The 24,520-nt window shown below is 47.9% G+C and overlaps 1 long non-coding RNA gene and 1 other non-coding gene across 2 annotated transcripts; both read left to right on the top strand.

The window, feature by feature from the left end:
* The first annotated feature begins 3,468 nt into the window (after positions 1 to 3,468).
* Positions 3,469 to 12,141, top strand: LOC114677427 (uncharacterized). Its single transcript, XR_003728698.2, has 3 exons — positions 3,469 to 3,599; positions 10,073 to 10,256; positions 12,011 to 12,141. It is a non-coding gene; the product is annotated as an uncharacterized LOC114677427 (long non-coding RNA).
* Positions 12,142 to 18,334: 6,193 nt separating this feature from the next.
* LOC114677775 (U6 spliceosomal RNA) lies at positions 18,335 to 18,441 on the top strand. The gene has a single exon (XR_003729221.2). It is a non-coding gene; the product is annotated as a U6 spliceosomal RNA (small nuclear RNA).
* Positions 18,442 to 24,520: the final 6,079 nt, after the last annotated feature.

The following is a 24,520-nucleotide window of genomic DNA, read 5'->3' on the forward strand; positions in this document are numbered from 1 at the left end:
GAACCGGAGCACAGTCCAGAGGGGCTGCTGTCTCAGGACCCCAGGGAGTCGCCCCCGCTGGGGCTGTCTCAGGACCCCAGGGAGTCTCCCCCGCTGGGGCTGTCTCAGGACCCCAGGGAGTCGCCCCTGCTAGGGCACACAGCCGCAGGTCTGGGCCCGGCTCAAAGAGCTTTCCATCAGGAACAGCTCAAGTGGGCTGCAGCCTCTCCGTGGCAGGGAGGGTGTGAGGCCGTCGGGGTCAAGGAGGATGCGGTGTGAGGTCCCTGACTCAGCCCCGAGCTGCACCCAGGAAGGCACGCGGCAGCCGGGGCTGAGGGGACAGGGTCGAGGGCGGACTGTGGACAAACCTGGCACGGACGGCAACATGGTGGGCGTCGTGAGGCAGGGCCATGCCAGAAGAAAAACCAGGGAGCCAGGGAGACCTCGCCTGAAGAAGCTGCCAGGGAAGGTGACTTGAAACTTTGCATTCTCCCTTTGGCTTTGATGACAGGAAACAACTTTACCTGTTGAGCTGGTGCCTTTTCTGAAAGCGAGTTCTCAAAGCCCTTCCAAGTATGTTCTGCCACCTGGACTGAGGCTTCTGCCCCAGCTTGGACAGCCAGGCATCGTTAGCGGGGATATTAATGTTTTATCAGGGCTGTTCTATGAGAGGCCGGGCGCCAGGTGTCCTCCAGACTAGACCCACCTGTGGGACTCAGCGCTCCAGCCCCTGCTCCTAAGAAGCAAGTCTGAAGAGGGCCGTTCTGCGAGGCAGTGGCAGAGGCCTTGGCAGGAACCCCTGAACCTGCCCAGTGGAGAGGCTGAGCTGTGTCAAGAGGGTGGCAGGGCTGCTCCTCCACTGTGCGTCCTCGCTGACCGAGGGTGTGTTTCACAGCAGTGACGGGCGCCGACTGATTGAGGGTGTTTCACAGCAGTGACCGGTGCCGACTGAGGATGTTTCACATCCGATGGTGATGGATGCCGACTGACTGAGGATGTTTCACAGCGGTGATGGGCGCCGACTGACTGAGGGTGTTTCACAGCGGTGATGGGTGCCGACTGACTGAGGATGTTTCACAGTGGTGATGGGCGCCGACTGACTGAGGGTGCTTCACAGCGGTGATGGGCGCCGACTGACTGAGGGTGTTTCACAGCGGTGATGGGTGCCGACTGACTGAGGATGTTTCACAGCGGTGATGGGCGCCGACTGACTGAGGGTGCTTCACAGCGGTGATGGGCGCCGACTGACTGAGGGTGTTTCACAGCAGTGACGGGTGCTGACTGAGGGTGTTTCACAGTGGTGACAGGTGCCGACTGACCAAGGATGTTTCACAGCAGTGATGGGTGCCGACTGACCGACTGACCGAGGATGTTTCACAGTGGTGATGAGTGCTGACTGACTGAGGGTGTTTCACAGCAGTGATGGGTGCCGACTGACCGACTGACCGAGGATGTTTCACAGTGGTGACAGGCGCTGACTGACTGAGGGTATTTCACAGTGGTGACGAGTGCTGACTGACTGAGGGTATTTCACAGTGGTGACGAGTGCTGACTGACTGACTGACCGAGGGTGTTTTACAGCGGTGACGGGTGCCGACTGACTGACTGACCGAGGATGTTTCACAGTGGTGACAGGCGCTGACTGATTGAGGGTATTTCACAGTGGTGACGGGCGCTGACTGACTGAGGGTATTTCACAGTGGTGACGAGTGCTGACTGACCGAGGATGTTTCACAGCGGTGACGGGCACTGACTGACCAAGGATGTTTCACAGCAGTGACGGGTGCTGACTGACCAACTGACCGAGGATGTTTCACAGCGGTGAACGTCCTGAAGACAGAAATGGAAATTCCCTCAGAACATCTCCGTTGTCTGGGCTCTCCCATCTTCACGGTAACACTCCAGGATGGTCTGTAGTCAAGAGCGGGCGGGTTGCCATGGTTCAGGTCTGCAGTCACTCCCTGAGCTGGAAAAGCCCCTGCGGATTCTGGAGGTCACACCTGCTCAAGCCCGTTCCTCCACTCTGACAGTGGTGACCCTGGGAGGTGGCCCTGGGAGTCAGATTCTCAAGGGCAGAGTCAGGGTGAGAAGCTCCGAACTTTGAGGGAGAATCTGTGCCTGCTCTGCTCTGCAGGGCTGAGCACACCCCGGGGCCTAACGAGAAACTCCCTTGACAGGTGAATGACGAAGGAGGAATCACAAACCAGCTAATGGCTGTGTGCTGTGTGAGCCTTTTCCAAACTCTAGACCTGGTCTGCTGTTGACGGCCACTTCCAAGCTTCTGTGGCCCTGCCTCTGCGAGTAACCACACGTACGCTGTTTCACGTCTGCAGGATCGTATCCGAAGAATAAATTCACAGGAATAGAATTGTTCACATGCATTTGCCATCTGATGGATGTGGCCACTTTTCTGTTCTTGGGAAGAGACGGGCTTTACGCAGCCTTCACAGCGCACGAGACACTGACTGCCCACACCCTGGTCCTGGGCAGGGCTTTGTGAGCAGGTTGAGCATTTTTTTCATGTAAAGTGCCTTATGTTTTGTTTTCTGTGAACTCAGTTGAAATCCTTTGCTTCTTTTTACTTATTGACTTACTGGTCTCTTTCTTATTGATTTAAATATTTGGAAATGACTTTCTGGTATTAATTGCAAATTTATTTTTCAGCTTGTTATTCTCTTTTGATTGGCTCGTGGTGGTGTTTCGTTCTAGGCAGAAGTTTTTTATTTTTGTGTCATCATGTTTCTTAGCATTATTATGGCTTCTGGGTTTCGTCTTGTGTTTAGATCTTCCATACTCCAATGTCATAAAAAATTCTCCCATGGTCTCCTCTTTGCTTCTTTTCTTCTTCTTTTTTTTTCTTTCTGGCAGTTACACCTTTGCTCTATTTGGAATTAATTTTGGTGTAGAACCAACTTTATGGTTTTTCCAGGAGACTACCTACTCAACGTCATTATATGAATATCCTGTTTCCCCTCATGATTTAAATGTCCTTATCATATAATTTGCAGTATTTTGAAGTCTATTTCTACACTTTCTAATTATTTATTTGCCAGTAACATTTTTAAGTGGACATAGTTTTAAATGGAATTTTATAACATGTTTTCATATCTGATCATAATAGTTTTCTCTATTATTTGCTTTTTCTTTTAGGTTTGTCTTATCTATTCTTAAATATTTCCTTACACACACTTAGATTTAGCCTGTCTGATTTTTTAAAGGTTAGCCTTTTAACTGGGATCCTATCATATGTGCAGAGACCAACTTTGCAAACTGAAGCCTGTACACCTGCCTGGCTTCCACCCCATCTGTGCGCGCCGCTCCGAGGCAGGGCCGATTTCCTGGTGTAGATCTTTCACATTTTTGCTAACCTTGTTGAATTACATTTTTGCACATTTTTTTCAATTGCTCCATCAGGGTTATCCAGATGTACAATAAAATAATCTGTAAGTAATCATCGCTTTCTCTGCTCCTTTCTCATTTCTGCACTTCCAGTTTCTTTGCCTTAATTGCACGGGATGTGCCTGCAAAGCAGTGAGAGAAGGCAGCCTGGAAACTCTGAGTGTCTTGTCTCCCTCACGGCTATGGCGCACGGTCAGGATGAGGCAGAGGTCATTTATCAGGTAAAAGAACTATTCACCACTTCCTGTTTTATCAGGAACATTTCAGTCTCTACTTCAAAACACAGAGGAGGAGGTTGACTTCCATCCACTGTTTGCCAGCATGTCTAGGGCTGGTCATACCACTTTTCTCTTTTGCTCTATTAAATGGTGATTGATATTAATAGACCCAACACTGAGCCACTGCTCCTTGCCCTGGGCAGCACAGCCCACACTGAGCCGTGGTGTGTGATTCTCAGCGTGCTGCTGGGCTTCGTTTGCTCTGTTTCACTGGGCTCTTTGCTTTGTTATTGACACTTTAGGTTGGTTGGTAGTTTGGGGTTTTTTTGTTTTTTTGTTTTTTTTAACTGGTCTCTGGTGGCAATGTCATGCTGGCTTCAGAAAAAATGTGGAAGCTTTCCTTCTATTTTCATTTGGGGCAGTTTAAATCCTGTTGGAATAGATGGGAAATGGCACAACTGAACATTAACATTTTCCGTTCTTTATCCAAGTAACCTTGAAATGGGTCTTTTAATGTGTCTCTGTCAGAACTTAAAATATAAATCAGACATTACAAAGAAAGTTCAATCTTATTTCAGTTGAGATAATGAAGTCTAAGAGCTGGAGTTTGGTGAAAGCCCAAGGTAGAGTTGTCCTTAAATCCGTTTGGTGCCAACACACATTTGTCGGTTAATTCAAAGGTTGTTTGAAGGCCAGATTTTAATCTGACTTAGGCAACACTCTTGATGCTTACAAGCTGCCATGGTGAATGATACAGAAGACTCCAATTCAGGGAGGGACAAATCCCTGTTTTTAAGGAGCGTAACGTCCTATAGAGCAAGGAGTCTCATGGGCCTGACCTTGCCCCGGACAGACCTTCGGTGACCACACAGTGGGTCTTGGAAGAGTTGGCGGGAGCTGGACTTTTGAAAGGGTAGAATCGAGGCCAAGAGGGGTCATCCAGCCTGGGAGGACCCAGGAAGGGAAGGTCAGTAGGGAGGGGTCACCAGTGCTCACTGCGATGGAGGGATGCTGTTGAGCTCAGGAAGGCTGAGCTCCCAAAATGGCCAGTGAGACCCAGGCTCCCGACGGAGGACCCGTCCCTTCCGGTGAGACCCGGGCTCCCGACGGAGGACCCGTCCCTTCCGGTGAGACCCGGGCTCCCGACGGAGGACAGGTCACTTTTACAAGGAAACTTTTAAAACAGATTTTGCAAAATTCTGGGGGCCACGAGTGATGATACCTGGGCCCAGGGCCTTCTCCATTCCAGGCAGAGCCATGATGGGCTGACTCCAACCAAGTGGTGGCTTCTCTGTGTCCAGATGGGATCTTTCAGGGGCACTGACTTCCCAGGGCGTTTGTGGGATGTGGGCGTTCTGTGTCACCCCACTTATGCTCAGCATCCAGTGACAAGAAGGCCCCAGAGAGCCCGGGGCAGAGCTCAGCCTCCGTGTCTGACGTCAGCTGTGCGGCAGGCCGGGCGACTCAATCATCTCAGCCAACGGCAGGCAGCCCAGGGCCTCTCTTCCTGGGAGCGAGGACGCTGGTGTGCTGTGCCCCTTGTGATAAAATGCCGTGGTTCCTGTGGACACAGAGCTCCCTCACCTGTGCTGTCTGAGACCCCGCGTGGCCTCCACATGCCATGAATGTGCAGTCCGCATGCCCTGAGGCCCAGCATTCTGGCACTCACGCCAGTCCTGTGCAGAGCAGGCCCACGCTGCTATTCTTAGTCCCAGGATTCCAAGCTCAGACGAGAGTGAGGAGGGCTCCCCACAGACATTTGCTACCAGACTGTGAGACGCTGGCAGAAATAGAATGTAGACTTTGTGACGCTCAATCCCAGGTCTCGCTAAAGAAAACGCAGGCTCAGTTTGGCATTAGTGTGTGCCTCGGTTTCTCCATCTCACGCGAGTGACGTATTAGCACTTGGCTGATGTCCTTAGCAGGGAGGAGGTGGTTCGCCTCTTTTGGAGACTGCCATGAACTGGCTACTGCAGCTTCCATTATCAGCTCCTCCACTCAAGCTAAAAACTCAGGAACTCCCTCCGGGGGGTGGGATCCGCAGCTCCCACCCCTCCACGATTGCAATGTGCCGTAGGTCCCTTCCGGAGCAACTGAGCAGAGCGTCTTCCTGGGACTGTGGTCCATGGACGGCCCTGCTAACCGCTAACTGCAGCCCATGTGTCCTCAGCACACCAGGTCTCCAAAGCGGCATAGGGGAGCAGATGTCCACTGCCGTGGGGCGGCTTCTGGACAGCTGCTGCCCCGGACTGGGAGGCTGAGAATCCTCAGCCTTAGATTCCAGCCTGCAGTTTGGGAAAGGCACTGGAGCCAGGTGAACAAGAACAAGCCTCCACCCAGCTCTCAGACTGGTCAGCCATATTCCCAGCTCTACCTGCTCTGAACTGTGGGGAGAAGGGCCAGAATGGAGGTGGGTGAGTGCTGAGGGAAAGGAGGTGGGAGAGAGGTGAGAAAGGAAAATGGAGAAGGGGAGCCTGGCCTCCCAGCTGCAGAAACCCCGGCTCCAGTCTGCCCCCCAACAGCCTGCTCCCCCAGCCCCAGACCATCCCTCAGCCTTCTGACCCCCCAGGTCCTTAGACCACGTCCCAGCCTGCTGACCCCCCAGCCCCCAGCCCCCAGATCATTCCCCAGCCTGCTCCCCCAGCCCCAGAGCACCGCCCAGCCTGCTGACCCTGAGCCCCCAGCCCATCCCCTAGCCTGCTGACCCCCCAGCCCCAGACCACCCCCTAGCCTGCACCCCCCAGCCCCTAGCCCATCCCCCAGCCCATCCCCCAACCGGCTGACCCCCCAGCTCCAAGCCTATTCCCCCAGCCTGCTGACCTCCCAGCCTCAGCCCACCACCCCCAGCCTGCTCCTCAGCCCCCAGCCCACCCCCGAAGCCTGCTGATGCCCCAGCTCCCCCCCCCCCAGCCCCATTCCAGAGCACAGATAAAAGTGAAACCTGAGCGGCAAATGTTTGTGGAGCCGCCGCCAATCAAGGGCTTCGTTGCCAGGGTAACCGGGACACTTCATCAGCTCTGAGAACAGATGGTCAGTGAGTAACAGGCAGCATATGTTCCCGTAAGCCCTGACACGGGCACAGATGGAGGGTGGGCGGGAGGCTCTCCTCCCTTCCCATGGGTGCGGCATTGCCGAGAGGCACAGAGGCCAGGGGAGCCCGCGTGGTGCTGGTGAGTGCAGATTACTAACACGCCAGGGCCGCTCCCAGCCTGGCTTAACCAGAGCGCTGCACTGTTAACAACACCGGGCACACAGGGCCGCGCGCTGAGCTGAATCGCATCCAGGAATCCTCACTAGCAGCCTGCCCACCTTCCAGTGTCACTGTCTCAGGCCTCTGGTTTCTGTGGATGTTTGCAGGAGAAATCAAACTGCCCTTTACAGGATCAAAGGAGAATCTGATGTCTTCCGGGCATGGAGGTGGGGGTCCCAGAGGGTGCGGCCTCAAAGCCGATCAAAGTCAATATACACAGGTTCGCGTGCGCTGGCCACTGGCTGGTGTGACAAATGATTCGTCTCTCAGACCTTGTATTCCCTGTATTTGATTTGGCCCCCCCAAAATGAGGTCCCCAGTCTCTCCACTGTCACCAACATGAGGATAGCTCAGGGAGCAAGGATCTTGGTGATTTCATCGTCGATTGCCAGCATGATTAAAGCAACTGCCTTTCACCAAACATCTACTATACCCAGACCCTCGATACACCTCTGGGATCCCATCTCTGCCGGCCAGCAAGGGTGGAGGAGGTGTCTAGCCTGGCTCTGAGTTCTACGCCCAGCTGGGCTCCAGGGAGGCGGTCTTGTGGTCACAGGCCACAGGGCAGGCCTGGCTGTGTCTGCACTGGGGCTATGCTGTGGCCAGGAGAAGCCAGGCACCCTTTCTCCCATGGACAGTCCTGCCAGCTTCAGAGAAGCCCTGGGCTCCTTTCTCCAGTGTCTGCTGGTCCTGGTGCAGCTCTGTCCGGAGTGGGCACAGCTTCCCAGCTCCCATTATGTCTCTGGTCTCTAATCTCAGGCCTGTCTGTGCTCTACACGAGTCTGCCTGGTTCACCAGGCCCCACAAATTCACTGCTCACCGGTACCCAATACAAGCACAGCTCTGACCCTCTGGGGTCCTGTAACAATCTTCAGTTGGATCCTATCCCATCCCAGGAATCTCCACAGCAGATTTCTGCTTGGGCTGGATGTGTTCCAGTCCTGAGCAGGGCTCTGCCCTATGGAGAGGCCTTCGTTATTCCGCCTCTAGGTCAAATGTGGTGGAAATCCATCTGCAAGCTCAGAAGTTATCAGGAAGAAGCCAGCAGGGGCAGCCACTCGACAGTTCTCCTTTCCATAACAAATCAGGTTAAAATCTGCAGGAGCAGGCTTGATTGACTAGAGGGATCAATCCAGTACAGAAACAAATGCCCCGGCATGCTTTGCAGGGAGCCTGGACACAGAGACAACGTTTGCATGAATGAGACCTGCCAGGTCCACTGGTGCCAGTGAACAAACTACTTATGGCAGTGCCCAGTCAGACGAGCTGCCAGGAAAGCCAGGAATTTCCTTTCACCTGCTTTCTGCTTGACTTGGTTTACCAACACTATACATCCAAGAGAAAAAAAATTAATGTGCATTTTCTCTTCAGGGGCACTTGTGTGAAAAACATGTGTCTGCCTGTCATCATCCCTGGGTGAGCCCACGGCCACCAATCCCTGGGTCACAGCTCCCCAAAACCAAGAGAAACAGCTGGCGGGACAAAGCCAGGGCAGCCCTAAACATGCCACATCACCCCAGTGCTATGCGAAGGAAGCTTCAGGGGCATCTTCAAGGAAGTGTGTGAATCTGAGTAAATTTTACAGATTAAAACTTTTACAAATTGTATAAAATTTTAATCATTCCAATTCAGCATTTAGAAAAATACTTGTTTAGTGGGAAATTTATAGCTATAAACGCCTATCCACAAACGAAGAAATGCTTAAAATCAATGACCTGAAGTTCCACCTTAAAATGCTAGAAAGAGAAGAGCAAACATAACACAAAGTAAGTGTTAACAAAAACTAAAGAACAGAAATCAATGAAATAAAGAGCAGATGACAGAGAAATTTAGCAAAACCAAAGTTGGTTCTTTGAAGAGACTGGCAAACTTGATAAACTCCAATTTTATAGAATGATCTATAGAATGATCAAGAAGAGCGAAAGCACAAGCTAGCAAGGCCAGGAATGGAGGAGGGTCATCATAACAGACCCTACAGGCATCAGGAGAATCAGCAGCAGATGGTCATTGTCCTGTTAGGGCTCAGACTCAAGACAGCTTTTTGGACAGAAACCTGTGTATCAATTGTGATAGTTACACGGGTATTTCCATTTGTTAAAAATGCATAATTTTGTTGGATGTACATTATGCTTCAATGAACTTGATATCAACAGTAAAAAGATTTTCCTGCCTTCTTAAGCAGAGATAAGTTTTCATGTTCCTCTGCCATAAATTCAGACATTCATTACACTTTTCTCTAATTCCACACACTGTGAGGCCCTTGGGAGGTGAGTGCTGGTTGCTTCTGCCACAGTGAATGCCCATAGCAGGGAGCAGTTGGACCCATCCTCTCCCCAGGGTCAACCCACACTTTTCCTTGGTGCCAGCCCTCACCCTCCAAGCCTCTGGTATGTGGCTTCCACCAGCTGCAGCCTAGGAAGCCGTGACATCAACAGGGTTGGCTCTGGGGCTGCCCAGGCCTCTGAAGGAGATGGGTGTCCTTGTGCTGTCAGGATCAGGTGCTCTGAGAGGGCCTGGGAGTCACCTGTGCTTTCCCCAGGCAGTAGCCACACTTAGGAGGAACCGGAGGTTGTCAGATGAATGAGCGAGGTGCCCTTTGGGGCCCACTAGGCTCTGGGATCTCTCATGACCAGACACGCATTTTTGCCTGTGTTTAGGCAAATAGAGCCATACACATAATTATTTCAGTTGGGCCAAATCTGTAAAAGGAAAAAAGAAAGATTTGAAAACTCACTCAAAATGATGCATTTTGGGAACAGGAATTTTACAAAACCCAATCAAATATTTGTCGGATACCCGCCATGTGAAGTCACTGTCCCAAGCCTTGTGGGGGACACGAAAATGAACAAAGCAATCCCCTGCCCTCAGGTTCTCACAACAGCCCAACCAAGGCTGTGTACCTCCCGTGCTGAGAGCTGGGCCTGAGCCTCGTGTCGGGGAGACCTGGAGATATTCCTGGGGAAAGGCGGCATCACGCTGAGGCCTTTGGTGGACAGAGAAAAAAACCTCAAGATATTTACCCAGCTTTCCACTCAATGTCCCAAAGTACTAAGGCTGCTTCAAGTTAGTTTGTTCTTCCTAAATCAGGCTCGTGTTGCTCGCAGTTTCTCCGCCCATGGAAAGCTCACCTCAGTAGATGCTCAGCTGTGCCAGGCATCTCTCGTCCTCCCGGGGTGGCTGGGGGCATTGACTTTTGCCCACCGTGAAACCTGCACTCTGCACACAGGGCTGGCTGTCCCGCGTGCCCGCTGCGGTCGGTTCCAAGCTGCAGGAGTGACGTCTGGAGTCTGGTTCTCGGGACCTGCCCATGTCTTCATCGCACAGATTCGCCTCAGGTGGAGGGAATGGAGGGGCTGCTGTGAGACCGTGAGTTTCTCCAGAGGACTTTGACGTCCTCCTGGTCCCCCAGGGTAAGCACTTCTTTCAGGCGCTGGTACAGCCAAATAGGGCAGTCAAGGTCACGGTGCTGAGTCACTGCGGCCTGCCCCATCCCCTGCAAAGTGCTGTCTGAAGCGAACCCCAGCCTTCCCTCATTGACGTGGTCCCAGGCACTGTCCCCCAAGCTGTGCTGCCTTCCTGGAGGCTCAACCTGGAACTTCCAGAGGCTTGAGGAACCTGACTAGGTTGCTATATGGGAATGCAGATGCTAAATTTAGCCCTGCCCATCTCAATCCCGAATTCCAAAGCAATGATTGACAAGTTTTGCCAGTAATTCATGACTCCAGAGCATGTAGTCCAGGCATCCACGAATCCTCAGCCATGGGATGGAGGGTAGCAGTGACCAACGGCTGCATGGACAAAGTCGGGACATGGAGGGTGGTGGGGGAGGGGAAGCTGCGGGAAGACCTGCGGTACCCACAGGCCTCACCGATAGCTGGGGTGCCAGCTCTGCACGGCACTGGTCGCCATGGACTTCCAGTCCAGCCACCCTTGTGTGTGTTTCCTCGGACCTGAGCCTGCAAGGACAGAGCACACTCATCTCCTCCCTGCTGTAACCTGAGCTCCCCATCAGCTGAGGTCCAGGCCAGGACCAGCATGTCAGGCTGAGTAGCTAAGAAAGGAGAACCCAATTCCACACTCAGGGTCTGCAACCAGAACTAAGACAAGGAGAGTGTCTGCAGAGAGGCGTGTTGTTTACCTGCAGAGGGGCCACTCGTCCGGTCTCTGCAGCCACCTGTGATTTCTGGACCCTATTGGACAGTGTTTTTGCTATGGCTGCTGTGATACATAACTACATACCTCGTGGCTTAAAGCAACACACGTTTATTATCGTACAGTTCAGGAGGTCAGGAGTCCAAAGTGGGTCTCACTGGGCTAAAATGAAGGTGTCGGCAGGGCTGGCTCTTTCTGGAGTCTCCAGGGGAGAACTGTTCCCATCTTTTCCAGCTTCTAGAGGCAGCCAGCACTCCTTGGCTCATGGCTGCATCACTCCAACCTCTGTTTCTGTCTGGCCTTCCTGCCTCCCTGTTATGAGGACCCTTGAGGTGCACGCAGGGCCCACCTGGATAACTCAGGACCATCCGATCCGACAGCCTCAACTTAATCACACTTGCAGAGTCCCTTTGCAGACCCCAGTCTGGTGGGGACAGCAGCAGTCCCCACCACCTGCCCGTGTGCCCCACCAGCTGCCCCATGGGCCTGCCATGCTCTGAGCTGTGTGTAGCATTGAGGCAGGCAGAGCTTGGCAACCAGTGACAAAGACAAAGGGGATGAGACCATGGACAGCAAGGAGCAAGGTACTGGGACCACACCCCAGTGCCTCTTCTCTTCCCTGGGCCAGGCCCTTGTCAGAGCCTTCCTGCTGTTCAGTGAGTGGGACAGGGAGGGAAGAAAGGCCTTCACCTGTCAACAGCAATCAGCCTCATGGGGCCTTGGAGGGCGAATTCCTCTGCAGTTTGCGAGTGTCTGAGAAGACTGAGTGCTGAGTGAGTGGAGAGCAGGCCTGGACATCCCACACAGCCAGCGCCTCCACACACCTGGCCCGAGCCACTGTGAATTATTTTATCCTGCCGTTGTCCCCTTGGCATGGCTAGAACCTTATTAATTGGCTCTCCATTGCTGCATATATATGCACATAGTTTACTACGGCACATGTATTCCCATTGCAATGCCTACTCCCAGATAAATATCACTTTCTGTTAGAGCGCCTGTCTCTGTTGTTTAGGTTTACGTAAGTGGTGTCTAGAGCAGAAGAAAGACCGTGATGGGAAGGAACTGGTGATTCTTACAGCTGGCGTGGGGTTCTCACCTGAGCCCTCTGAGCTCTCTGCGTCTGCCGCTTGCTTTTCTACCCTGGTGAGTCTTTGCTCAGGCCGAGTCTCGCTCTTTTTTGGTAGAGGCATTTTGATGTCATAGGAGTTTGTTTTGGTGATAAGGCCACCTTTAATCAAGGACCTTCCATCCCTGCTGAGATGATAAAAGACCTTGTGTCTTTTCCAGCAAGTCCTTTCTGGTATAAAGTGTCTGATTCCTGCAGAATCTCCATTCTGTCTCTGAGGCGTGTCTTTTTTAGTGAATTTGCTTTTGATTCTTTCTGTGCACCTAATTTGATATTTTGTTTGATGTGGCTCTTTTCTCTTGCTTGTTTCTGGAAATCTTCTAAGAGCAAAAATAAGCATTCTAAATGCTGGACACAGGATGGCTCACTAAAAGCCACTAGAGTGGTTGCCACTATCTAAAACACTGGTCCAGACTCCTGACATTCTCTTGAGAGGATTTATAGGATTTTTTTGCTCTCAAGAGATTAATAAGGAACAGAACGGGATTCTCAAACATGAAGATGTGCCAGGTATTCTGGGACTCCAGCTGTCTGTATTGTGGCCCATTCTCATGCACATTTTTAAACTGAAGGGGCAAATTACACCAAGGAAAATTCAGAGCTCAGTGGTCATTATCCGAACTTTCTAAAAGAAGATTCTACAACTATAGAGTTAGCATTGTAAGTCCTCTATTTTTTTTTCTGCTTATGTCCAATCTGCTGACCCTTCTGCTGGTATTGAGATAAAACTCACTGCTTATGATACTCCAGCCAAGGTTCTTTTAAAAAAGTCTTAAAGGGCTTTCAAATTACTGGCTTTACAAATTACAACAGCTCCATGGTAACCAACAACCTAGACACTTTTTGAAAATGTAAATTTAGATTTGCCTAACAGTTGCTTAGGGTGATGGAACAGTTAATTGAAGGACTGATAGTCTAAAAGGAAAGACCTAGATAAATGTTTATAAAAGTTAGGCTCTGAGATCAAACAGGTCAAAATCTGGAGCTCAGAGCAGTAATACAATTTTTTATATCTCTGGCATAAACATTGCTTTTTCTGTCATGCAGGAGCCAAGGGAAAAAAGCTCCCAAAACCTGCTAAAATGTTTCCCACCTGCATTGACCAGTCAGGGGCAAGGAAACCAGACTGCAGACAAAAGGCAGATGTTTTACTAATTCAAGGCTACTTGGACATTTTCTTTTTCCTTTTATAATTCAGCCAGTTCAAGGTAAAACATAAACATTAAAAATTTAACACTAAACTCATTTGAAACAAACAAAAATGTTTTTTAAAACCAAACTGCTTAACCCAACACTTTGCTGCACAGCCTTCATTAGACTATCTGCAGGGCAAAGAAAGTTTTCGCCATGTGAACAGTTCCCATTTTGTCAGAAAGATAATTTGGATCCAACTATCATTTATGAACCAGTGAGTTCGTATATTTTACTGTCTCATGACTAAAATTCTACAATGAAAGCTATGAGAGCTTTGTGTATGTATATACCTCTAGGTGTGTTTCTGCATATGTGCATGTATTATGTTTTACGTTGTATCTACATGGTGAAATCTGGCAGAGTGGGCCAGAAGTCCCTAAGAAATTCCATTGAGATTTGCTGAAATGAGTGCTCATATAAAGTATACAGCTATTAACCTAAATGTCTTCTATTTCATGTGACCTAAGTAGATCTTTGATAAATAAGCTGGTTTAAAAATCATTGGTAAAATAAAACTGGAAGTATCTTCAAAATTGTGAGTATACATTTTTGCCTGGGTTTACTGGTGTGATAGTTTTATATTTGTCTCTGCTAGATGTTTTAAGGTGTTCAGGGTTTGACACAAAAGTTGTAAAACTATAAACTCAGCCTAAAACAGAGTGATCATCGTGCAATTCTTCGATAAATAAGACTAATTTAATATTGTGGTTTAATAAGAACAGCTGTGTCTTCAGAGTTATTGGCTAAATGCCCATATATTTAACTTTAAGGTTCTTACTTAGATGAATGCCTGATATTCACAGGCTATAAAAATGGTTAACAGGAAATAACTTGAAATGATGACAAGCTTTGTCTAGTATCTCAGTTTTCATAACTAATCTAGGCAAATTGTTAAAAATAAATTAGGTAAATGTAAATGGAATAAATGCTTATAAATAAGCTTTTCATGTAATTTGAAATCTTAACATTATGTTCAGTTAAACAACAGATACTCATTAAATGTCTAGATCATTTCTAAATAAGATTTAAAAGCCTGAAACGTCAATTGCTAAACATAAATATAAATTTGTTCTTGTCTTCTTACATTTTATAGAAAGACTAAATGTATTTGGGTCTATTAATATATATAAAACACTATGTTATATGGAGAAACATATTTCTAAGAATTATAAAATGGCTCTCATCCATAAAATACCATTATGTGACAAACAGTTCAAAATTGCTTGCCAGAAATTAAGTTACTAAGAATTAAAATTCGAATATATATATATATATATAATTCTGCATATAAAACATACAAAAAAGGAAAATGTTTTTGATTAGAAAAATAAAAAAGGCATAAAATGGGTTCTTTATTGAGAAAAAAGAATAATTCTGTCTAATTCACAGGTTATTTAAAGGTTGTTTCCAAATATAGATTTAGGAAGGAAACAGAGGCAATACAGCAAGGAACCAGTAAATAGGAGAGAGAGATACGAGGAATGTTGTGGGTATGAAGATGCATTCTTGGTAAGGAAGGCTATTAAAAAGAAAAGAGAATAATTTTATATAAGAAAAAATCTTGAGTAGAAATTGTTGTCTTAAAACAGCTGGTTATTTAAGAAAGTGTAAATGGGGCACAAAGCAGAAATTCTAAGTATGTTGCCAAACGTCGCAATGAGTTGTGATGAGGTTTGTGAAGGATGAATTTATAAAAGGAATTAAGTTGGCTATAATTAGAAGGAAATTATTTATAAGTCTTTCTGAAGATTGAGCTTCAATATTAAAAATACACGAATACAAAACTAAAAACTTGGTACTCTATGTTAGAACAAGCTTTTCTTGAAATTTTGATCTCGTCTTAACAGCAGCTTTTCTCTTTTCTGTTTTGCAGTCTCCATTGAGTTTCCCTAGTTTCAGATTAGATCTGCTTTTTTCATTCAGAACAGTAGTTTCATTTCTCAAGGCAGCGTTTTCCTCTTGAAGCCTCTCAGGTTCATATCACAGAGGCTCTTCTGCTGGATCTCGCTGCACATAACTTGCCGGCCAGGCATCAGCACTCTGCTCTGAGGCCTGCGATGACAACTCTCTCCAACTTCATCAGCTCCTGTAACGTTTTTCTCCAGCTCTAATTCTGTTGTGAGGGCCTGAAGCAGAAATGTTTGCCTTGGAGACCTAGAAAAGCAATGCTTTCCCCCAGTATAACTTGATTCTGTACTCTTGGCTTTCTTGATGAGTCTGAATTGTTCCGTGCAACCAGGAAATCTCACATGCTGTCACTAAGAGCTGTGCACTCTGACTTGCTGAAGGTACTGGTTTTCTTACAATATGGGACACACTTATAAGTTTGGACACACTTTTTTTTTCTGTGTTTAATTAAATTCAAGTACCTTTCATCAGATTCAATTTCCAAGATACTTAGATGGGCTTCCCAGAAGGAAGAGCAATCACAGCGCAGGAGGGTTTCTTTACCTTCTTGGTAACTGGCCTAAAAAGCCCAAAGAATTTACCTTTTACCAAGACAGTTTCCTGTGTTGTCTTCATTAGGTTTTTGATTACTTAAGAAAACAGCTTGAAAAGGGTTAAGGTTTTAAAATCCATGTACTTTTCTGTATTGCTTGTGAAGTCTTTTGATTATTACTCTGATTAAATGACTGTATTCTGGTTAAATGAAGTTATTTCACTGTGACCTGTCATTCTGTTTTGGTCAAGTGTTTTGAACCTTTTTATATCCTTGGCAGGCTTCCCCAGGATTGAAATTCTAAATTCAGTCTTTTTGGCCTATAATTAACTTTGAAATTTTCTAGTTGGGCCCCTGGAGAGCCTCACAGAATGTTCTCTCTCATCTTGTAGAGATATTAAATAATAAGGCTTATTCGATAAATTATACGGAAAGCATTGTGAAATGATAAGTGATACTAGATCATTCAGTTACATTTATGTATGTTATGGATATGAATGTTTCAAAAATTATATAAATTCATAGAACTCCAATATGTCATCAGCCCTAATTCTGGATATTATGTTGTGTGCTATAAAAATAACTATGTCCTTGTTACTTGCTGATTATAATAAAATTCCATCAGAGCTTTAACCATGGCTATTCTAAGTTATTATTTTACATTCTCCCCTAAAAGCGTCTGCAGTCAGACTCATGGAAAAGATTTCAACAGGTGCTCTTACATATACATTTCTTATAACTTTAAGATCAATAGAATAAGTACCAATTTTTTTTTTTTTTTGAGACGGAGTCTCGCTCTGTCGCCGGGGCTGGAGCGCAGTGGCCGGATCTCAGCTCACTGCAAGCTCCGCCTCCCGGGTTTACGCCATTCTCCTGCCTCAGCCTCCCGAGTAGCTGGGACTACAGGCGCCCGCCACCTCACCCGGCTAGTTTTTTGTATTTTTTAGTAGAGACGGGGTTTCACCGTGTTAGCCAGGATGGTCTCGATCTCCTGACCTCAAGATCCGCCCGCCTCGGCCTCCCAAAGTGCTGGGATTACAGGCTTGAGCCACCGCGCCTGGCCAATAAGTACGATTAAAAAAAAACTCTAATGAAGAAACTGGTGGGCTCATGAAACTGCTCATCAAGGTCAAGTAGAACAAAGATTAATCACTTGAGATTGATAATGTTTTTGTTATTTTTATTTAAAACATTATTAGTTCTTTGTTTTGCTTTCCAGGTGTAAGGACATTTTCTCTCTTAAACTGTCTACAATTTACAGCAATTTGGTAAAGAATACTTTTGTGATGGAAGCATTTGGTTTTTTTTCTTCTTTCTTGATTTCTCCAAAATTTGAAAATCATTCATGAGCATTTTTATGGCAATAAAGTTATTGGCTAAGTTCAATAAAAATCGGCTCTCTCTTTACAACAGAATACCATTTAAAAATTGTTTCTTACTCAGACTTTGACTGGTGAATGTACACAGAATGCCTGGTTTCAAGGGTTCCCAGACATACAGTGAGTAGATAAAAATGGTCACTTCCTGGCAGGCGCAGGAACTTTAAGACTGTAAGTAAAATCTAAAGTCTGCTGTGGTTTGGCTTCCTAACCCCCAGAAGTTTTTAAATCTCAGATTCCTGTGCGACAAATGTAGGGATAAAATGTTTCTGAAGAAAAGCTATAATACACCTCTTATTAGATTGCAGCTCTGTGCATTGTTTTCAAGCTCTGGTTATCTACCTATAGACTAGACTTGAATTATCCTAACTCCTCCAATCCAACTTTCTTACATAGAGTTACTAAAATTGAATACTGCTCTCTTCCTGAAGCCCTTTAAGCTGAAACTATATAAATTTTAAGGAACAAGTCTCATGTCTGATGTTTGAGGAACACCCAACTTACCAAAACATCCACTGCCATAGCCAGAGACGTTCAAACTGCAAACCAGGCTGAGAACTGGATGGTTCCATGCTGTAGACAGCTTTTTCCGACGTTAGAACAGAACTCTGTATCATAATAAGACTTTTACCCCTCTTAATGCCCACCTATTTCACTTGACGGGATCATGGCCAATTGATTTATCCAGTTGGCTGCCTTTAAGCCTAGGTTCGTGGCTCAAAACCATTATGCAGACTAGGATAGTCACATTACTAATAATTTTACTTTGAATTTCCCCTTTTAAAACTTGGTATTTGTTACTTGTTAAATTTTTGTAGACGTGCAACTCCTAACAGAATAATGCTCGCCCAGCCCTTTCAGATGATAACAGAAGACTATGGAAAAAGACAAAATTGAACTTAATACTAGATTTTAGGTAGACTTAGCCTGACAGCCACTCCCTTCAAACCTCCCTTGTTGCTCAGATGTGGCTAAAGGGTTTTGACACTGATCCCTACCCACCCATCACAGCCCACAATGTGGGACCACACCAGCAACCCAGGGCAGGTCCATCTTGGCACCAGGGAGCATCAGACCTCATTGCAGCAGGATTGATCGGTGATACTTTTGGAGAGAGACCTTGATCAAAGTGGAAAATGTGGACGCGGTAAGAATCAAAATCAAAATGGGGTCGCTTCTGTTAACAAATGCTCTGACGTGCTTGCTTCGGCAGCACATAAACTAAAATTGGAATGATACAGAGAAGATTAGCATGGCCCCTGTGCAAGGATGACACGCAAATTTGCGAAGCGTTTCTTATTAAAAAAAAAAAAATGCTCTGATAAATAGAGCTGGGACAGACCCTAAAGGGAGGGTGGTCATGCACCACTGCGCAAAAACAATTGCAAAAGACTGAAAAAATCATCACCCTGCACAAACGCTGTTGCAACCTTACACAAAAAACACTTCTACATCTGTCCAGCAAGTGCCTGTCCGGCACTGAACTGGAATCTCCCTCGTTATCCATCTTTGCAGCCAAGGATACTTATCTCAAAACAATCCTGCGTTCCTCCTCACTTTTCCCTTAAAAACCTTTGTCTTCTTTGACTTCCCTGAATGTGCACAGCATCTACTAGGGCACGTGTATTTTCATTGCAGTGTCCTATGTCCCAAATCAATGTCATTTTCTCTTAGAGCCTCTCTCTGTGTATTTCTGCTGACAGCCTATTACCCCCACCCCAGTTGCACTCACTCTGGACATTTGGACAACAATGTGGATGGACATCATGGTTCTCTCCCCACTCCTGAAATGGATGCTGCAGGCAGGGGGCTAGTGTGGCAGGAAGCCCTGAGGGCCTGTTAAAGTTGCAGCTTCTCTTCCATGGAGGGTACAGGAAACACGTTTTGGGGCATTTACTGTGGCTTGTTTTAGATTAACTTGGAAAAGGGAGAAAACACCAAATATTTTCCATCAATGTTCTAAATGTTAATTATTTAACAGTCTCTTTGCTGCTCAGAACTGAGAACACTTTTATCTGATAGTTTTTTGTTTCTTTCCAGTGTTTGCAGTAACAATGAAGTCAAACGCTACGACGAATTTAGATGTGGAGTGAATGAAGTGTCCGGCCTTCATCAGATACTCAAGAAATTCGGACGGAGCAGATGTCCTTGCACGTAATTCACACCTTAAGCCCAAATATAATGCAATGAGTTTTTATTTTGTTTCAAAGCATCAATGTGTGTTCTTTTCCTGCGCGTTCCTTAACAAATGTTACGGCTCTAAATTTCTGGGCGACTGTTTGCTAATGAATTGTTTCTATACCACATCATCCTGAGGCCAAAAGGCGAGTGCAGGAAGATCTCTGTTCATAGCTCTAAGGTAGCAGAGCCAGCCTGGGAGCAACTTGAAGATGAGAACTGTCTCGTGCCTTTGTTGCCCCAACACTGGGCACAGTAATTGCTCCAGAAAGGGGAATGAGTGAATAGACAGATGCCTGAACAAGCTCCTGGGCATCCAGGAGTGTAACTGCTTAGCATGTGCGATGGGTTCGTGGATTTTGTCTTTAAAAGTAAGCTTCAAGTTAAGTGAACAATAAAACTTGTGTAGACAAATTAACAAGGATGATGCTGAAATGAAAATGGCAATCATCAGGTAATACGTTTTGTGACTTTATTCACTTACGGAAGGTAGACATTCTCCATGGGGGGTTTCTGTTTGTTGCGGCCCTCCTCATTTGATGGGATCACATCTGATACGCAGGCAGATAAGTTGGTGCATTTATTTTCTTTCCTGTAAAAAGTTCTTTGACTTTTGCTGATAGTTTTCAAGAAGGTATTTTCCATGAAACCACATGAAAAGAAAAACAGAACCACGTCTCCCTGAGGAGCTGACACATCCCCTGTGGATTCCCTGCCCCAGCTTCCCCCATGCCCCCAGCTCTCATGAGCCTCTGTCCTTCCTGTTGAAACACAGAGCAGCTGGGACCACCGTGTTTCCAGATGTTCGGGAGCATCTGGGCTGGGCTGGGCTGGGGGGGGCGGGCTCCCTGCATGCCTGGGGACGCTGCCTACTGAGCTGTTCTGTGCTTCCAGGCAAGGACAGTCTTAGAATGTCCATCCATGGTGACCCACAGCTCCTGCTCCTTCCAAGGTGAAGGCGAATCCACACACCTCATAGGCTCCTTCATTTAATAGCTTTTCAAATGACTAAGAATGTGCCAGAAGCTCCACAAGTCAGTGGAGACTCAGCCGTGCACAGGACAGAGCCCTGCCCTTGGGGAATCTGTGCCAAGCAGGGCAGAACAGACCTGAGCCGGTAGGTCTAAGTGCTCAGGGGCCAGGTGCATTATCGCTGCCTGCCCTCTAGCCTGAGCTGGCGTCTGAAGAGGGCAACCTGCTGGTGGAGGTGAGGTCTGTGCCCGACACCTCCATGGTCCAGAATGTGTGATTTCTGGGAGGCAGCCACACTGGAGGGGACAGCCTTCTAATCCATCACCCCTTAATTGGCTTTGGAATGTATACCCTTACTTAGTGGAAGATTTAGTTCCTCAACTGTGTTTTCTAGGTTAACACTAAGCCAGCTGGGCACAAGAGGATGCTGACCCGGAGCAGCCGGGAACCACGGGGGGTGAAACTCATCCAGGAATATGCAGGAGCTGAAGCGCTTTCCTGGGCTCCCCCTGCCCAGGGCCTGTGTGCATTTCAACGCACATTTCCTCAGGCCTTAAGAATGCCACCACAGCAGCCATGCAGCCATAGAACTGGCGGCTTGGGACAGAGGGCCTTTGGGAGAAGCCACGGCTGCCGGGCGGCTTCTCAGGACACAGGTCCTGCTCTGGGTGGGGCAGAGCTCTCTGGTACGTGGGAGTGGTGGGTGGCTGTGTGAAAGGTTGCTCAGGGGACGTGGATTACGGCCTCCACTGTCCTGTGTCCTCACACCACCACGGCACCCATCCAGCCCACTGATGACTGGCCGGAGGTTGTGAGGCAGCCCCGGCCGCCCTCCTCACATGCCTGGGCAGCTGGCACAGCCGCAGACATTCAGCCAAGGCAGCTCCACCTGGACCATCTCTGCACATCCACCTGTGTCCTGTACAGGAGGCAGGCTTCTTGGATTTAAATTCCTGTTCCAGCTAGTAGGCAAGAGAGGAAGAGAAGAGCAGCTATTGGGGGCCTGAGTGCAGTAGGAAAAAAAATAGAGAGACTTTAGGTCAAGGCCAGGCCCATTTGTGCTCCTGGGCTGGGGAGGAGTGTGGAGAAAAAATTCACTGAAAACAGGATGAGGGACTCATGGCTCTCGAGCTCCCATCAGATATGTTTTTGTAACACGTCTCAAAGGGACAAGGATAACATTAAACTACGTTATGCTTAGTAAATTCTTGATTTTATTTGTTATTTTTTAGAGACAGAGTCTCACTTTGTCACCTAGGCTGGAGTACAGTGGACTGATCTCGGCTCACTGCAGCCTCCATCTGCCTCCTGAGTTCAATTGATTCTCCTGCCTCAGCCTCCCGAGTAGCTGGGATTACAGGCGCCTGCCACCACGCCCGCCTAAATTTTGTATTTTTAGTAGAGACTGGGTTTTGCCGTGTTGGCCAGGCTGGTCTCGAACTCCTGGCCTCAAATGATCCCCCCGCCTCAGCGTCCCAAAGTGCTGGGATTATAGGTGTGAGACACTGAGCCTGGCCAAATTCTTGATTTTAAAAACATCTTCTCATTCTTCTTTATTGGCTTGTTTTAAGCGGTTATTCAACTTTGTATTAAAAAAGAAACCTGTCAGTTCACCAGTATTAATTCCTAAAAATGATTTCAATAAGAGCTGAGTTCAGCTGCACACTGGGCCAGAAGGCAGCAGCCAGGGACGGCCAGGGTGTCGCCGGGGGCGGGACTTATCTTCCTTTCCGTTGTAAAAAACAATCTAACCTCCTGAAAGGGGATCCCGGCGCTCCCTTCTGTCCGGCCCACTTGGGCAGGTTTCCTTGGTAGTTGCGGCCTGAGCTTGCATTTGGCCTCAGGTCCCAGGCTGAGTTTTACCAACAGCAGCGCAGTGGCTGACCAGCCTATTCCGAGGCTGCAGCCGCCTCCGAAACCTCTGACACAGGCAGCGCCCTCCAGGCTGGGGAAAGGTCTGCACGCGCGCCAGAAACACAGGAAGGGAAGGCGTCTCCGCGCATCAGGGGCTGGCTCACTGGTTTGTGGATTTTCCAGGCTCTTAATAATTTCTTTTTCTAACCATCTTTCAGCCGGGTGATCACGTGTGAGTGTTCCAAAAAAAAGGAGGGGATAGACCAACGGCGCTAAACAGCTTACTGAGAAGGAAGGCAGAAAACAGCAATGGGATTAAAGGGTCAGATCGTGAATGCACCGACCCTCCATTTTTTTTTGAGACGAAGTCTGGCTCTGTTGCCCAGGCTGGAGTGCAGTGGCCCGATCTCGGCTCACTGCAAGCTCTGCCTCCCGGGTTCATGCCATTCTCCTGCCTCAGCCTCCTCCTGCGCGCCCTCCTGCGTGGGTTTATCTCTGCCTTCCGCACACTGGACTCAGGTCCTCAAGGGCAGGTGCCCTCCTGTGTGGGTTCATCTGCCGCGCACTGGACACAGGTCCTCAAGGGCAGGTGTCCACAGAACAGCTTCCCAGCATCCAGACTCAGCGTCTGGCACATCATAAGCCCTGGTGCAAGTTCTGTAATGAATGAGAGAACCAGTGTGGCGCACTGACTCCCTGGCTTCCTCCCTTGCAGCTTGGTTCCTTCCGTCTGCTTCGTGTGGCCAGAGTGATCTTTCTAAAACCATCTCTCATAGAAAGTCCCTGAAAAATGCATAAACAAGTCCAGATCCTCCCAGGCTTCCAGGGTCTTCACAGTCTAACCCAAGACTCTGTTCTCATGTCTCTCCTGCTTTTGCTCTTCCAAGACCTTCCACCCAGCACACGCGGCTCACCAGTCTGGTCAACACGCACGCGCGGGTCCTGCCCACCCGGCTCACGGCGCACGCGCGGGTCCTGCCCACCCGGCTCACGGCGCACGCGCGGGTCCTGCCCACCCGGCTCACAGCGCGTGCCACCCTCTTCTTTGTTCCAGTTACCTGAGTCCGTGCTGTCATCTCACCCACATGGGTAGCCCCTCTTCCTGTCTGCCCCGCTCAAGAATGAGCTTCTGGTGGGCATGCCCAGGTGGACTCATCTTTGGGCCCTGGCATCCAGCACGGACAGCACGCTTGTGGACACAACCAGTCTGCAATGTACCAGGCCCTGTACGCTGCACACGTGATTTTGGAAATACTGTCTACTGAACTGTGTCCGCATTTGGAAAATTTCCATAACTCACTGAACCAGTATCTTCCACATGACCCAAGCATGATGTTCACAGGAAAAAGATTCATTCAAAGTGCAGGACAGACCAATGGATTGTGATACAGCAGCACGCGCGTGGTCACCGACCGGCTTCAGATTCTACACTGTGGTCTTTAGAGGATGACCACTTGTGGAGTTTTGATGTGGTATCAGGGAAGAGTCCACAGTTCCCCAAAAAGGCCACTAACAAGCACCTCCCTGACTTTTCTTTTTGACTTCAACAGCAAAACAACACATTGCTGTGGGCTGACTGCAGGAGTGTGCATGTGGCCCGGTTTTCATGGGATTCAGATATTATGCAGATTTGCAAAAGTGTAAAAAAAAATGCTGCTCTTCTAATTTTTTTTTTTTGGAAAATATAGAGGCTTTTTGCAAAAACAACATTAACATGTAGGTGGTGTACTGTTATTTTGAAATGAATTAATAAACACATATTTTAAAATTTCTCTGGTAAACCTGCAATCTGCAGTAACTTTTAAGTGTAGAGGGGTCTGGGACCATGGAGAATGAGACCTGCTGCTGGAGGGTAACTGGGTTGGACAGAATCTGTGTTGTCTGTGACCGTCTGATTTCTGTCTTTGGACACCTACCCACAGCACCCTGGCAAACCTCATGGCCCAATGAGTGCCTGCTGCTTTTTCATAAAAGAAAAGTCTTCCAGTATCCAAACATAACAGGAAAGCAATTTTGTTATATAAATGCAGAAATACTTAGTTTGGGAGTCAACTGATTCTGTACTGGGAGAACTTTTATGAAAAGCTGATGGCTCGGTCTTACTTCATGCCAAGAACCCTCCTTTAAACCAGCTTTGAGACTGAAGGGTCAAATTGTTGCCAGGAAATGTACAAAACCCAAGAATATTGTAAAGGAGCAAAGGGAGAGGAGGATTTCTGAGGAAAAAAAGAGCATCTGACTCTCTGTTAAAACCCTTCAGATAGAAATAAAATTCTAGAACTATAAACTGGCGCTGCCACCTTAGAACCCAGAGAGCCTCCTGAGGGGTGGCACCTCTAGCACCAACACACCACCGTCTCAGAACCAGCTTCCCACAGC

Source organism: Macaca mulatta, chromosome 4 (genome assembly GCF_049350105.2).
Source record: "Macaca mulatta isolate MMU2019108-1 chromosome 4, T2T-MMU8v2.0, whole genome shotgun sequence".
Classification (NCBI taxonomy): Eukaryota; Metazoa; Chordata; class Mammalia; order Primates; family Cercopithecidae; genus Macaca; species Macaca mulatta.